The sequence below is a fragment of the Canis lupus genome (genome assembly GCF_048164855.1).
Source record: "Canis lupus baileyi chromosome 16 unlocalized genomic scaffold, mCanLup2.hap1 SUPER_16_unloc_1, whole genome shotgun sequence".
In the NCBI taxonomy this organism is placed as follows: domain Eukaryota; kingdom Metazoa; phylum Chordata; class Mammalia; order Carnivora; family Canidae; genus Canis; species Canis lupus.
Window position 1 is genome coordinate 369,175 of NW_027326424.1, and position 14,330 is coordinate 383,504.

The 14,330-nt window shown below is 54.8% G+C and overlaps 1 protein-coding gene and 1 long non-coding RNA gene across 29 annotated transcripts in view; one reads left to right on the forward strand and one right to left on the reverse strand.

Moving 5' to 3' along the window:
• The window catches only part of LOC140629517 (membrane-associated guanylate kinase, WW and PDZ domain-containing protein 2-like), a 316,400-nt gene that overhangs the window by 108,426 nt on the left and 193,644 nt on the right, over nt 1-14,330 (forward strand). The gene's annotated exons all lie outside the window — the stretch shown is intronic.
• On the reverse strand, nt 3,257-12,048 carry LOC140629510 (uncharacterized). Of its 4 annotated transcripts, XR_012027350.1 has the most exons (5): nt 9,351-12,048; nt 8,320-9,118; nt 6,661-6,856; nt 4,122-6,053; nt 3,257-4,005 (listed from the first exon to the last, which is right to left on the reverse strand). It is a non-coding gene; the product is annotated as an uncharacterized lncRNA (long non-coding RNA). The 4 variants fall into 4 exon arrangements; XR_012027351.1 differs by having other exon boundaries at nt 8,835-12,043; XR_012027349.1 differs by having other exon boundaries at nt 8,320-12,043.

Sequence of the window (14,330 nt, forward strand, 5' to 3'; positions counted from 1 at the left end):
ACCTTTTGGTTTTTAGCCACAGGGGCTTGTAGACCCCCAACTGGTTGTAGACCTCAGCTCGTGGGGCCCACAGGTGCAGCAGTCCCGGGGAGAGGGAGAGTGGCACAGCCCCTTCTCTGCTGAGGGGTCTTGTTCCCAGGACGGCAGCCCTCACGGCCCCCCAGGAGCCCGGAGCTGGGTCACCTGGACTGCCAGCCACCTGCCCGCGGGAGCCGTGATGGAGAATCCTGGTGGCAGGTGTGGACACTCGGCTCTGAGCCACTCCTCGCAGGGGGCACGTCGGGGGGCAGGCAGGGGGTCAGCATCGCACCAGGGCCCGTTCACCCCGTTCTGAGAGAGGAGTTTCTGCGCCGTCGGTTCTCTGTGCTGACACTCTTGGGTGGTCGGGGCACTTGCTAACACACTAGCTCGTTCCGTGTTCAGGCGCCTCTCGCGGTGAGGTGCGCGGGCACCCATGCCCAGATCGGCCCCCGTGGAAGCTTGCTCAGACACGTGGCTGCACAGACATGCACGCTCACGGTCCTCACGGTGGCCCTTGGGAAGGCATAGCCATCATCTGGGTTTTACCAAGGAGCAAGGTCAGACGCAGAGAGGGGCCCCAGACGAGCTCTTGGGCTCAGCCGTCGTGCTCCAAGCACCAGGCTGCGTAGCCTTGCAAGGGCTTTGTTTGTCCTCAGTTTGCAGCAGCAGAGCCCAAGGCTCAGCAAGGTCTAGTGACTTGCTCAGGGTCACCCGGTGGCCCGTGGGGCCCCGTTGACCCTACAGGCGGGTGCTCTCTCGCAGACACTCGGTGTGGTTCCCGCCACCTGTCAGCAGATCACCTTGCGGGAGAGTTTGCATCAGTAAATCAGTATGTTTTGTGTTTGACAGAGGGCCTGGAGAAGCCAGCGTGTCCCTGCCCGTGTCACCGAGAGGCCGGCGTGGTGCGAGGAGGACGGGGTTCGCTCGGGGGGGCTCTCCCCTGCTCTTCTCCCGGCCCAGCCCCCACGGGCCCCGCAGGCCCCAAGCCCTGGGCCTGGCACGCTGCCCCCACCCTGGGGGGCCGCCCTCAGTTTTCATCATTGCTGACGACGCATCCGCCTCATGAAGCGGCTGAGACGGTGCCGAGGGGGACCCGTTGTGCCTTGAAGGAAATTGTCTTGTCTTCCCTATCTTTTGGAGTCTGCCCCACTTAGGGGGGGCCTCCTTCACTGTTTTAAGGGGTCCTCCTTCTTCCTCCTCCCTCTTCCTCCCTCCCCCCTTATCCTCCCTCCTCTTCCTCTCCCTCCTCTCCCTCCAACTCCTCCCTCTCCCTCCTCCCCTTCCCTCCTCCCCTTCCCTTCTCCTCCCTCCCTCCTCCTCCCTCCCTCCTCCCCCTCATCCTCCCTCCTTCTTCTCCCTCCCCTTTCTTGTCCTCCCTCTCCCTCCTTCCTCCTCCTCCCCCCTGCCTCCTTGACCCTCGCATGCTGCCTCTCCTTAAAGGCACAGATGCCAGATGGTAACTGCGCACCTACTGCGTGTCGGGCTCTGCCCGTGCAGCGTCACTGCTCCTGACATCAACGTTGGGAGGGATTCCACTCTGCAGCTGGTTTTACTGATGTGGCTTGAGATGTTCAGTGTTGTCCTGCCCACCGTCACGGCTGGTGAGGGGCAGAGCGGGGATTTTAAACCAGGACTGGAAGGCCGTGTGCTTCCCTGAGGCTCCGGCCTCTGTTCAGAGCCGGCTCGGCCCCCAGCTCCCCTGAGAGCCTCTCCTGGGGACCCGTCTCCTCCAGGCCGTGGCTCGACCTTTGGATTTTTCAGCCCTGACTCCTTAGACCTTGGTTACGAGGTTTTATTCTCAGCTACCTTGAGTTGCCTTTTGAGTGCATCTACAAGGCGGCAAACTTGAAAATCCAGAGCACGTTCTCTAACAGGACTGTCGCCCGGAGCATCAGACACAGGGCCAGGCACACCGCAGAGATCTCTTTAAGTACCTGCTAACTTGGAAGGAAAAGCACTGAAGTGGCACTTGCGTGTGTATGACATGCCACCTTCTGGTGACATTACACCTGCAGGTGACTATTATTAGCCTCACTTTACAGCTGAGAAAACCCAGAAGCGCACCCAAGGTCAGACAGCTGACCTGGGAGCCTGCGGTCTGTGCAGCCCACGACCGTCAGCGGGGGACTTGGGCACCTGGGGGGCAGGTGGTGGCTCCGAACATGAAGCTTCATTCTTTCCTATGAGCCGCCTACGTGGACACCAACCTTTAAACAAAAGAACAGCTTTATTGAGAAATAACTTAAATCCAGTAAAATTCATCCTCTGTAAAGGTCTGACTCCGTGAACTTCAGTCGATAGGTAGAGTCGTGTGACCATCACCACAGTGCAGTTTCGAGACATTTCTGTCTCCCTCCTCACACGGGCCCAGATTTCCTGCTGCCTGGCCAGCCCTGGGTCATCTGCTCTGCAAATTTGCCCTATGGGGGCATCTTGTGTCCACGCAGTCATAGGACATCTGGCTTCCTTCACTCGGGGGTTCTGAGAAGTGGCCAAGGGGCCACCACTGACTTTTCGTTGAGTCGTGTGTGTGTGTGTGTGTGTGTGTGTGTGTCCCCAGACTTAACTGCGGGCCCCAATACGGGTTGATCAGAAGCATGCACCTGGTTGGGGGGTGTGCTGGGAGGGACGGGGGCCCCACCTGGGGGTCTGAGCCCTGTCTTCTGTGCCTCCCGCCGGGGGCTCCCAAGCTGTACACCCCACCTTGCCAGCCAGCTTTAATGGACCTGGCTTCCTCCTTCCGGGCGGTTTCGGCTTAATTAAGTCATGACAGACGGAGAAGCTCTGTTTCCTGGCAATTAAAGCAAGTGGAAGATTGGAACTTGTGCCAACCCTCCTCCCAGCCAGGAAGGACTTGACCCTCCCATGGCCTCGCTCCTGCTCCCCAGAGAGCATCTGGGAGGATGTTGGCAAATTCCCTCCTCTCTCCGACGCTCCCCATGGCTGCAGCTGATTTTTCTCTTCCCTGGCTGATTCTCAGGGCTGTTCTATGCAAAGGTAAAAAAATAAAAAATAAAAAATAAAAAATAAAAATAAAATAAAATAAAGAAATAATAATAAAATAAAATAAAATAATAAAATAATAAAATAAAATAATAAAATAAAATAAATAAAATAAAATAATAAAATAAATTTTTTTTATTTTAGATGTATTTTCTAAATTTCCCATTTAGATGTATTTTCAGGGTTTTCCCTCCCTTCCTCCCTCCCCAGCCCCAATCCAAGGAGGCAGGGAGACAGAGAGGAGCCATTTATTCATTCAGCCAGCACATTCTGGGGTGTCTGGTTCTCGGAGGCTCCCCAAGGGGCAGGGAAGGGAATATACAAGGTGGACAGCTTGAGGCTGGGTGGACGGTAGCACCCGCTCCAGATAGGGGAGCAACCGGGGTGCTGCTGCTCGGAACGGCCAGGAGGAAGTGGATGCAGAAGCCAGGGCATGGGGGTGCGGGCTGGCCGGAGGGGGAGAGGGGGCAAAGCCACAGTGTGGCCAGAGCAGGTGACCAAGCCCTTGCTCCGAGGCCGGTGGCCCACAGATGTGCCACAGGGAGGCCGCAGGGCTGTGGCTGCTGCCATCGGGGGGAGAAGGCAGGGGGGTAGATGCCTGGTGGCAACCTCGAGGTGGGTGTGGGCTGTTGGGGAAGCCCCCCACCCCCACCTCAAGCACCCCTGGCCACACAGTCCATGCTTTTCCCAGCTGCCATCCCTCGGGGGTGCTCCGGTGGGTTTCCTTCTGTTCTCCAGCACCGTTCCAAGCACTCGCTGCTCCGAACCCCCTGGCACTTGGCAGCCCTCTCTGCAGCATCCTGCCTCCTTGCCATCAGCTTGTACTTTCCGGCCCCTGTTCCAGGCCCACGTTACATCCTGGAGAGTCCTGATCTCACAGCAGGTGGTTTGATCCTCCTTCCAGCGTAGCCTCTCGTGTTCCTTTTCTCTCTCCTGTTCCGACATCTCTCGTCTTGTTCTGTTTCCTCGCCCGAATAATACCTGCAAAAAAACCCCAGGATCACGGTTTGCTGAATGGCAGTACCCAGCAGACGACCACCGGCTTTGGCTTCGTCTCATATAGACGAGGCCTGTAAACCGCCTTTTCTCCATTTTACCTTTCGGTCAGACTGGGCATTTCAGTCGTAAGATGCAAAGTGCAGGTGCATTCCTGGCCTCCGCTTTCCACTTTTTTTTTTTCTCCTCTCGAGCTGCACATCCTGGAGATACCTGGAGACTCTTCAGTTATGTTCTTGGGCCTGCCTGGCACCCAGCTGCCACCGAAGGACCGTTGGTCCCCATAAGTGGATTTCCAGGTTCAAGGTGGGGTGTGGAAATCTTCACAGTTGGAGGAGAAACTGGAGTCTCAGCCTTGCTCCGCGTCGCCGGGGGGATCCCTCTGTCCATGTTCCCATGTTGGCTGCACCCCTCTCTCCCCCTCTCCTCCTGCCTTCCCATCCTCCAAGGACCACTGGGCACGTGTGGGAGGGGATGGAAAACAGGGATTCCTTCTGGGCATTGAAGAGTCTTCCTCTGTTTGTAGCCCTGCCCTGCCCTGCAGCTCTGAGCCTTGAGCAAACAGCCCTTGAAAGGGGAGAGCTGCTGTGTGCTCCCAGCACTGATGGCCTGGCCCCAAGTGCCACCAACTACCCTGACTTGAGAGTTGCTAAGTGGCCCTGCAGGATGCAAGTGCGTGTGCGCACGTGTGTGCATGTGCGTGTGTGTGTGTATGTGCACGTGGATACACACGAACACGTTTGTGGTAGGGGTGGCCGAGCTTCTCTTCCAGGAAAGCTCTTCCAAATCCTGTCCCGAAAGGAGGGGAGGTGATGGGAAACGTCACGGAGGTAAACGTGACAGCGAGGAGCACGGAGGCTGTTACTGTTCATTTTCACGCAAGGGACACGTTGAAACGGTGTCAGAAAATTCGAGCCCTTGGCAGTGGCCTGGGGATGAAATATGTCTGAGGTCCCCTTGCCGCGCTCGACCGGATATCCGTATCACAGCAATGTGACAGAGCCACAGTAGCGGGTCCCTTCCATTCTTCCGTCACTTTTACACGACAGGAGACGTACCCACGTCACAGTGTACCTTGTTCACGATCCTTCGTGGCACGAGGACCACTGACTCAGTGGACCATTGTTGCCTCAGCATGTCCCCAGTGCTGGGTCTTTGGGTTTCCATTTCTCACCCCAAGGCTGTCATGAACATCTTTGTACTTTTGTGCATTTTTTTTTTTTTTTAATAACGAGCATCTGCAGTGACTTGAGTCTCCTGACTTGACAATTCGAGATCCCTTGTCCCCGTTGCTTTGAAACTGTGGTGAGTTTGGGAAGAGGAGCAGAGCTGTGGCCCCTGCTCCCTCGCCGTTGGGAGGTGGGGCGGCGGTGGGACCTGGTCAACGGGAAGCGGCCTTCGCGGTGGCCGGAGAGGCCTGGGGGGCTGTCCGTCGCGGGGCCGTGCCCTCTCCCTCTCTTCACCCTCCTTCACTTGCGGGGAAAGCTCTCGCAGTGTTCAAAGCGTGGAGCCTCGTTGCTGCCCTTGCTCCCCCAGCACTGCACACTGAGCCCCAGGAGGGCCGGGTCCTCCGCTTGCCCATCCCCTGGTCTCCCTCAGCTCCTGGGGAGGCTGTCCCCTTCCTTCGGCTCCCTCCTGCCTCCCCCTTCCTGAGTCTGCCTCTCCCAGGACCCAAGGCTGGTCCTCCCTGGCCTCATGGAGGAGGGGGAACAGGAAGCCCAGGCCCCAGCGTTTGCCAGAGGGTCAGTAAGATGGGTTGATGGCCAAGACCCTGGAGACCCTGCTTGCCATGCTGCTTCTAGAATCCTCTGATGTCAGTGCTGAATCAGCCCTGGACTCCTGGGCCCCGGAGAATGGAGCAGAGGGGAGGATCCTGCGGTGCATGTACGTGCGTCTGATTTTGTGCATGCCGCCGTCCTGGGGCTGACAGGACCTGTGTCCCTGTCCCTATGTCCCAAGCTGAGGGCTTGCCAGTGGGCTTGGACGGTGTCCGTCACGGAGGGTTTCGCTTTCCCATCTGAGTGCTCTCCTGCCTACAAAGGGGAGGGAAAAAAATAAAATAAAAGGAAGGGAACAGTAGAATGTTCCTCAGCCCTACAAAGAGTGAAGTCCTGACATGCTACAGGGTAGTTGAGTCTTGAAAACATTATGCCCGTGAAAGGAGCTGGAAACAAAAGGATCACGTATTGTATGATTCTGCGGCTATGAAGGGGACAGGAAACGGGGTAAGGATCGCCAGGGCCTGGAATAGGGTGGGGGTGAGGGCGCCACTGCTTCATGGGGGCGGGGTTTCCTTTCAGTGGGGTGAGAATGTTCTAGAACAGAGAGTGGGGAGGGCAGCACCACAGTGTGGCCAGGCTCGGTGCCGCTGAATCCTAGAGAGTTTTGTTAGGTGAATATTATCATAAGAAAGACGGAAAGGAGGGTACGCCTGGGGCTTGGCCATAGGATTTGTTTCAGGGAAAGGCTCAGAGTTTCATCTACCCGGCTTTCTGCACCTGGCCGGCCCTCTGTGCCCTCTGTGCCTCGTAGGAAAGCGTTTGGGACCCAGAATTGGAGGAGGAGGCCCTTTGCAAAGTTCCCCCAATTTTTCAAGAGTCTCTTGGCAAAGGGAAACTACGTGAGCTATGTAGAACCCACGTCCTGGGGTGGTGGGTGCAGAAGCTCGACCCTCAGGGCGGAGAAGGGGCTCCCACGGAGAGGGGGGCTTCCTGGGGCCCACTTGCAGGGGTGCCTAAGGGATCCTGCTTGGGGACACAGGTCCCTTCCTCCGGGGCTGCTCCCGGCCTCATGCAGACTGTCCGAGGTGCTTTGGCCTTCATGGGCCTCTTCCTTCCTAAAAAAAACAAAACAAAGCAAGCAAGCAAGCAAACAAACAAACAAACAAAAAACTGTATAACAGAACCAAAAGCTGTGTTGGTTTCCATACAACCACATTGACATTATATAGTAAGACATTTCCTTCAGCCTAGAAATTCGTGTTCTTTTTTATCTCTTCTGATTTTAAAATAAATTAAAACATTTTCATGGCCCTTAAAAATACCATGGGGCCTGCCTCTGTGCCCCCGGCCTCAGTTACCATGACCAGGCCTCTTGCCCCGAGATGAAGGTCCCCCAAGGAGTGGTTACAGCTCCCCCCGGGGGCTCAGCCACGGAGCCTGCCCCCCCTCCAGTTCTCGTCCTCGGGGAGGGACAACCGAGGGGGGAAAACCGAGGGTGGTGGCTGGGAAGGGATGCTCATACGGCTCCACGCACGAGCCCTGCTGAGCCATGGCTCACTCACTGGGTGGATGTTCTCCTGGGGCAGAGAATATAGTTATGTACGCAAAGCAAAGCTTATTTCCAGATCCCTTTCTCCCAGCATTTGGATTCACACACCACGGGGGACACAGGGAGAGGCAGGGCTGCCGCCTTGCAGGGACGATGGTGTGTCCTCGCCGACGGAGCTGGAATCTGAAGGCAGCGTGCGCTGCGGGCCGCCCGTGTGGACCAGGCAGGAATTCACAGACACCCGGGGCTGGAACGGAGGCAGCTTTCGTGATGAAGGGGGGACGTATCCTTGGGGTCGTACATAGGTTTCAACAGACTCCCCCTTCTTGTGGATGTAGGAAAGGCTCACATTGTCATTGTCTGCCCAGAAACCCTGTTGGGGATTGCTTTTGACATAAAATATTTATTAGGACAGGACAGAAAGGGGGTAAGTACAGAGAAAAATTGGGGCTGGTGTATTTAGCCCATGTTTTTGATCCTGATGCGAAGTGGCTGTGCAAGTTGGCGGCTGTTCCTTGTTGGGCCATTTGTGTGAGGGCAGTTCTGGCCTGGAGGGACCGCTGTCAGGGGTGCCGGGGGTGTCGGGCTGGGTGGCAGGGAGGCCACGCTCTACCGTCGGCCTTGGGGCAGGAACACCACCCGGAGGGGTCGCTTGTCCTCTGGGCGGGGAGGCCTCTGGGGATTTGGGGCAGGTGCCTTGTCTCTTTCTTGTATTTTCCAAACTCCTCCGGGGCAGGACCCTGCTGGGTGATGCCGGGATGGGAGGGGGGTGCAGGCAGGTCCCTCGGGGCCCACCGGCAACATGCTCTGAGGCCCACACCCATTCCTACCTCACTTGGTAATAGGGTGAGATACAGCAGCAGTTGTAACATAATGTGGAGCATAACCTGATGAGGTTCTTAACAGCGGAGGGAAGTCTCAAGGCAGAGAAAGGGGCTGCAGACCTCCCAGCCGTGACTCCCCCCACCGCTGTGTGCAATGGGCCAGGGCTCCTGGGGACGCGCCCTGGGCTCCGTCAGCCACACTCACCCCAGGTTTATCCCAGCTCCGGGTCACTGAGGCCGGCGCTCCTGAGAACAGGCTCATGTTTGCCTTTGGGGAGGTGCTGTGCTAACATGAAAACCACCCTGGCCGGGTGACACCTCCCCAGGCTCTGCCAGCAATGGGCCCAGACATCAGGTCGTGCAAGTCACTTTGCACTTTGGGGATTTACACTCCTCATCTGCAAGTGGGGTGATGGAACTAGCCATCCAGGGGGCTGGGGCTGCTGTCACGAGGTGGTGAGCACCTGTGCATGTCTGCGTGTGGGGGGAGAATGTTCTGTAAAGTGATGTGATCTCAGATGTTCAGCGGTACCGTCTTTTTTTATCCTCATAGCACTCGGCAAGCGTGGGCATCTCTACAAATGCAGAGCGAGTGGCCCGGGTTTGCAGCTCCTGGTGTCCCCAGGTCCCTGCTTACTGAGCCAGGCTGAGAGGGGCCTGCATCTCGCAGCATCTTGCAGCTCAGATGGTTCTGGGGTCTGGAGTGGGTCTTTTTCTTACCGCTTTTTCGGCCCCTGGAGCCTGCCCAGGGCCTGGTGACGGCCAGCCCGACTCTAGGGCAAGGGTGCCCTCTAGTGCGTAGACGAGGGTATCGAGAGTATCGCAGGCGCTTCTCCACATTGTACCAACTGGAGGCTGGGGCTGAAGACCTGAAAATCCAAACTGCGTTTTCTCCCCCGGCTTGGACGGTGCTTTAAAGACGTTGTGGGTCTTTGCAGAATGTTCAACAGGCTTAGTACGCTTGGCCTTGTCGCCAAATGAACGTAAGGCAGTTTGCTTGCAACCTTATTTTTATAAGTAAGGCAAATAAAGGTAGAAAAAAATAAGATGAAACCACGAACAAAGCTAGGATAAAACGGTCTGCTATAATCCTTAAATGTGGCATGGATATGGTCTAGGGTGGTCTAGAGCTTTCTAGATCAGTCAATTCTCGGTAGATGACATTGTCTACGTGCTTTGGTAGAGATGCCCCAGCCCTCTGGGCTCCCCCCACCCCCCAAAACACCATATTCTTACAGAGACTTTGGAACTTCAAGGTACGTCTGGGTTCATCTCCTGTCACATCTCTCCACGGAGGTGTAAGCATCAGAGAGCAGGTCTGTGACTCGGAGGAAGGCGGGACGGTGCAGGGCCAACCCGGTGTAACCAAGGATGCTCTTGAATATCCAGAGTGGTGGTTCTCCAGCCTAAGTGCATCTGGGCCATGTGAGCGCTGTTAGAACACAGATCCCTCTTCTGCCCCCAGAGTTTCCTTTTTTTTTTTTTTTTTTTTTTATGCCCCCAGAGTTTCTGATGCGGTAGTTCTTGGGTGGGGCCCGGGGATCTGCATTTCTAATAAGCTCCTGCGATGCTCATGCTGCCCGTCTAGGGATCCCACTGGGAACAGGTCAATCCACATCTTTCCATGAATGCTTGCAGGCAGCAGAGCTTTTTGGTGACTACTCGCTGGCACAAGCTTTTAAAGCTCTGCGCTGTCAGGCCCAGGAGGGTGGCTCTTCCATGCGGGTGTTAAAGCGGAGGGCCCTGCTGAGATGGGGCTGCCACCTTCATGTGAAGATGGAGGGACTCACGAGAATGGGAGGCCTTGTCTCTGCTGTGCTGCAGCTTGACGGTCACCAGAAAGCTGTTGCACACGCGAGTAACAGGAGTTACAAGCTCGAGGGCCAAGGTTTGGCTACAGGCTGTCGTATTTTAGCCTAGAAAAAAAAATTTTATTTCATTTAATTAATTTATTTTTTAAAAAGCCTTATTTATTTGAGAAAGAGCAAGGGGAGGGGGAGAGGGAGAGGGAGAAGCAGACTCCCCACTGAGCAGGGAGCCCGATGCAGGGCTCGATCCCAGGCCCTGGGATCGTGACCCGAGCTGAAGGCGGATGCCCAACCTACTGAGCCACCCCAGTGCCCCCAGAGCCTAGAAAAAGCTTTAAAGCTGTTGTTCCTAAACATTCACCTTGACCTTTTCAGAAACGGAAATGAAACCCCACATCTCAGTAAAGCAAGTTTGCCATGCAGACTCCTGGTGTCTTCCTCACGATGCAGGCTGCCCAATGACCTCCCTGCATAAGGGGATGGTCCGCCATGTGGGTTCTTTGAAACTGGTTAGAGGTCAAGATAATCTCCCACAAACAGAGTCCTCAGTTCTTGGAACTGGATACACACCAGGGCAGGTGTCCATTAGGGCTCCTTCCATGGTTACCACAGTAAGATCATATCCTCTCCATATAACGGAATAGGGGTTGGGGGTTCAGGGGGGTGGGTAGGCATACCCCGTCGAGAGGGAGAAACCACCACCAAAAATTGGCAGACCATTTCTGAAGCACTGGTTTAAATGACTTTCACCTGTTAACTTATTTTTTTTTAAAGATTTATTTATCTGGGAGAGAGAGACAGCACACAAGCAGGAGGGGCAGAGTGAGAGGGAGAGAAATTCCAAACAGACTCTCCACTGAGCACAGAACCCAACATGGGGCTCGATCTCACGACCCTGAGGTCATGACCTGAGCCGAAGCCAAGAGTCAGATGCTTCCCCGACTGCACCACCCAGGCTCCCCACACCTGTTAACTTACTTAATAGTTGCTGTGCATCACTAGATCCAGGAGCTGGATGAGGAAGGCCAGGCCCTCTGCTAAGCCAGGGACCCCGGGGTCATGCATATAGGGAGTGGCCGAGCTGAGGTTCAAGCCCAGGCTGTCGGGTTGTCTGTCTGGAGCTCTGAGGTTTTTTTGTTTGGTTGTTTTTTGTTTTTTGTTTGTTTGTTTGTTTGCTTTTGGAGCTCTGAGGTTTAAAAGATGGGGGCCAGGAGCTCTGCTCCCCACAGTGGGGATGGTTAGCACGCTTGTCGAGATGAGCTCTGCTAGCCCTGGCTCTGAAGGGTGAGCCTACAGGTCATCTCAGGGGTGAGGGGGGTGCACTGAGTGGCCTATAAGAAGCTTGGCTCTTGGGAAGTCTCAGGCAAAGAAGAGAGTCCGAGCTAGGGGTGGCCTCTGTCCTCACCTGTGCACCTCTCCTTGACATGGGTGGGGTCTGTCGCCACCTAGTGGTCCTGTGCTGTATCGGCTCTTGAAATAACCGGGATGTTTGGGACAGGGAGGAACTTGTCTGACTGGGACCCCTTCCAGGGGGGGGCTCATCTCTTACAAGAGGACCCCAAGGGCTCTGATAGGGCGAGGGGGCGGTCTTCTATGGTTCCGGTCTTGAAAGGGGCCAGGAGGCTCACGGAAGACAGCCGGTGCTTCAGGGCCAGCCCTGGATCCGAGGCACCCCTGAGCGCCCTGTGACCTGGAGGTCAGGTTCCTTAACTTTCCCCCACCGCCCGGTTCCCATTTATAGGCAAACTGGTGCTCGACGTGGTTTGGGAATTAGAGGAAATAAACTGCCTGGCACACAGTAGCTGTTCAACTGCCTTTCGTGATGGCCCGTGGACCTGGGGCCAGTGAAGCTGTGCGTATACAGCTTGCTGACCCCATCCTACTGTATCATTCCTGGGGTGGGGAGTAGGGTGGATAATGGTTTGGGCCAGTTATCCACCTGTCGGATCAAGTAGAGTGTTTAAAATAAACTTTTTAATCGTCCTGTAATGATTCTGGGTTTCCCGGGGAATTTGAAAAGTTAGTACAGAGAGTTCTCGTAACATCTTCCGTAACCCTGGGGTAGTCCTCAAACTAAGAGACTAACATCCGTGCAGTGCCAGCACCTGAACTACAGACTTGATCTGCATTTCCTTCGTTTCTTCACCGATAATCCTTTTCTTTTCTTTCTTTCTTTTTTTTTTTTTTAAAGATTTTATTTATTTATTCATGAGAGACACAGACAGAGGGAGAAGCAGGCTCCATGCAGGGAGCCCGACGTGGGACTCGATCCCGGGTCTCCAGGATCAGGCCCTGGGCTACAGGCAACACCAAACCGCTGAGCCACCCAGGCTGCCCCAATAACCCTTTTCTGGGGGAGGATCCAGTCTGGAATCCCACACTGCATTTAGCCTTCTCCGGTCTGGGCAGTTTCGAATGACCTTGACGATTCTGGACAGTGCCGGTCATGCGTTTTGAAGAATGTCCTTCAATTTTGGCTCAACCGTTTTTTTTTTCTTTTTTTTTTTTTTTTTTTTTAACAATAGACTGGTCTGGGGCAGAGTAGCACAGAGGTGCAGTGTTCTCCTTGCCTCCCATCAGGGGTACGTGATATCAGTGTGATTTCTCCCTGGAGACACTGACGTTCATCACTCGATAAGGCGGCTCGGCCAGGTGCCTCCACTGCACTTTTGCTCTTTTTCCCTCCCACACTCTGTCCATGAGAGGAGAGTCCCCACGTTCAGCCCACGCTCCGCAGGAGGGGAAGCCAGCTCGTTTCCTGGAGGGGGAAGTACCTGCATATATTGTTTGGAAATCTTCTCTAAGAGAATTTTGTCCTCCCCCTCCCATTATTATATCTGTTGGGTTGTTTATTTTTAGACCAGTATGGGCTCATGAATGCCTCTTGAAACGCATTTTTCCTTGTCTTGATCATGGATTAACTCTTTCCAAGCTTAGAGAGTAACCCCAGCTCTGGTTTTAGGATTTTGGGTGAATACGCTTTAGCATTTCTTTTAGTGCCGTATTTTTAAAAAACTCACGATAATGTATATGGATAATTACCACCTGGATTTGGACTTGTGGGGTTGTTTGGTAAAATGAGAAATAGGTTTTGTATGGGGGTCTGTTGGTGGCAGGCGACGCGGGGCCCCTGCAGTGGTTGAGGGCTTTGGCCATGTCATTTGGGGGAGGCTGCAGGGCATGGGCCCTGCTCCTGCACAGAAATCCTGGTGCTGCTCCGACCGAGTGTACCTCTAGGTGGGTGACCGCCCTGCTGCAGCTCTGTCACCCGCAAAGGCAGAGGGCCAATAGGTCAGACTGCTCGGGGGCCCCTGCACCGTCACAGTCGAACCGCGGTAGGACTGGATCTGGACCGTCACTCATTTATCACATTTCAGCCTGAACAGTTTCCATGGTACCCACAGTGGCAACTTGCGGGGGCTGCTGACCTCGGATAAGTGTGGGCCACCTCTCCCCCTTCCCCTTGTCCTTCTCCCTGACCCTCTGTCCAGGAGTCCGCCTCATTGTTATTGGGTGGAGCTGGCCAGGCACTGCCTCAGTCAACTCTTTGAACCAGGGGTGAGTGTGTGTAAGGGTGGGGATGTGTGCAGAGAGCAGCTGTGTGTGTGTGTGTGTGTGTGTATGTAGAGCACGAGTACACGTGTGCACAGGTGTGTTTTTGTGATTGCATGTGTGCAGGGGATGTACAGGCATACGCATTGAAGTGTGTACATGGGTGTGTCCCTGTATATGTGGCATGAGTATATGTGCATGAGTGCAGGTATATGAGTGTGTGCGTGCACATGTGCGAATGTGTAGGCATGTGCTTTGAGTATGAGTGCTTGAGCATGCAGGTGTGCACACGTGCGCCAGCCTGCATGCATGTGGGGCGTGTTCACAAGTATGGGGACGGGTGCATGCATGTGTGAGTTTGTATGGGTGCAGGTATATGTGTGTGCATACTTGCGGCTGTGTAGACGTGTGCATGTGTGGGCTGTGTGCATATATGTGTGATTGCGTGTGTCTGATTTGTGGTCTGAAGGCCACCGCTTCCACGTGGTGCCTTCTTTAGATGCATCCGTGTGACCCCCCAGGTGTCGTAATCCCACTCATCGAGAGGACTGTCTTTTCTCTTCATCTGCTGATTTAATGAGTTTGACTTCACCAGAAACATTTCTTCTTGATTGTTTTCAAGGTTCTTGGGAGGTACCTCCTGTGACCATCTCTTGGGTCACTTACACAGAGGTGTTTCCCCCCACCCCGAGCCCTGTTATTTTCCTGTAGCTAAAATCTCCCTTCTACTAAACACACATGGGCATATGCTAATGTCCTTCTTGATTGGCTCATAAGTTGTGGGAAAGAGACAGCGTGGGGCCTGTGTGCATAGGTGTGCATGTGTGTGCGTGTGCACCCCCACACGTGCAGGTGA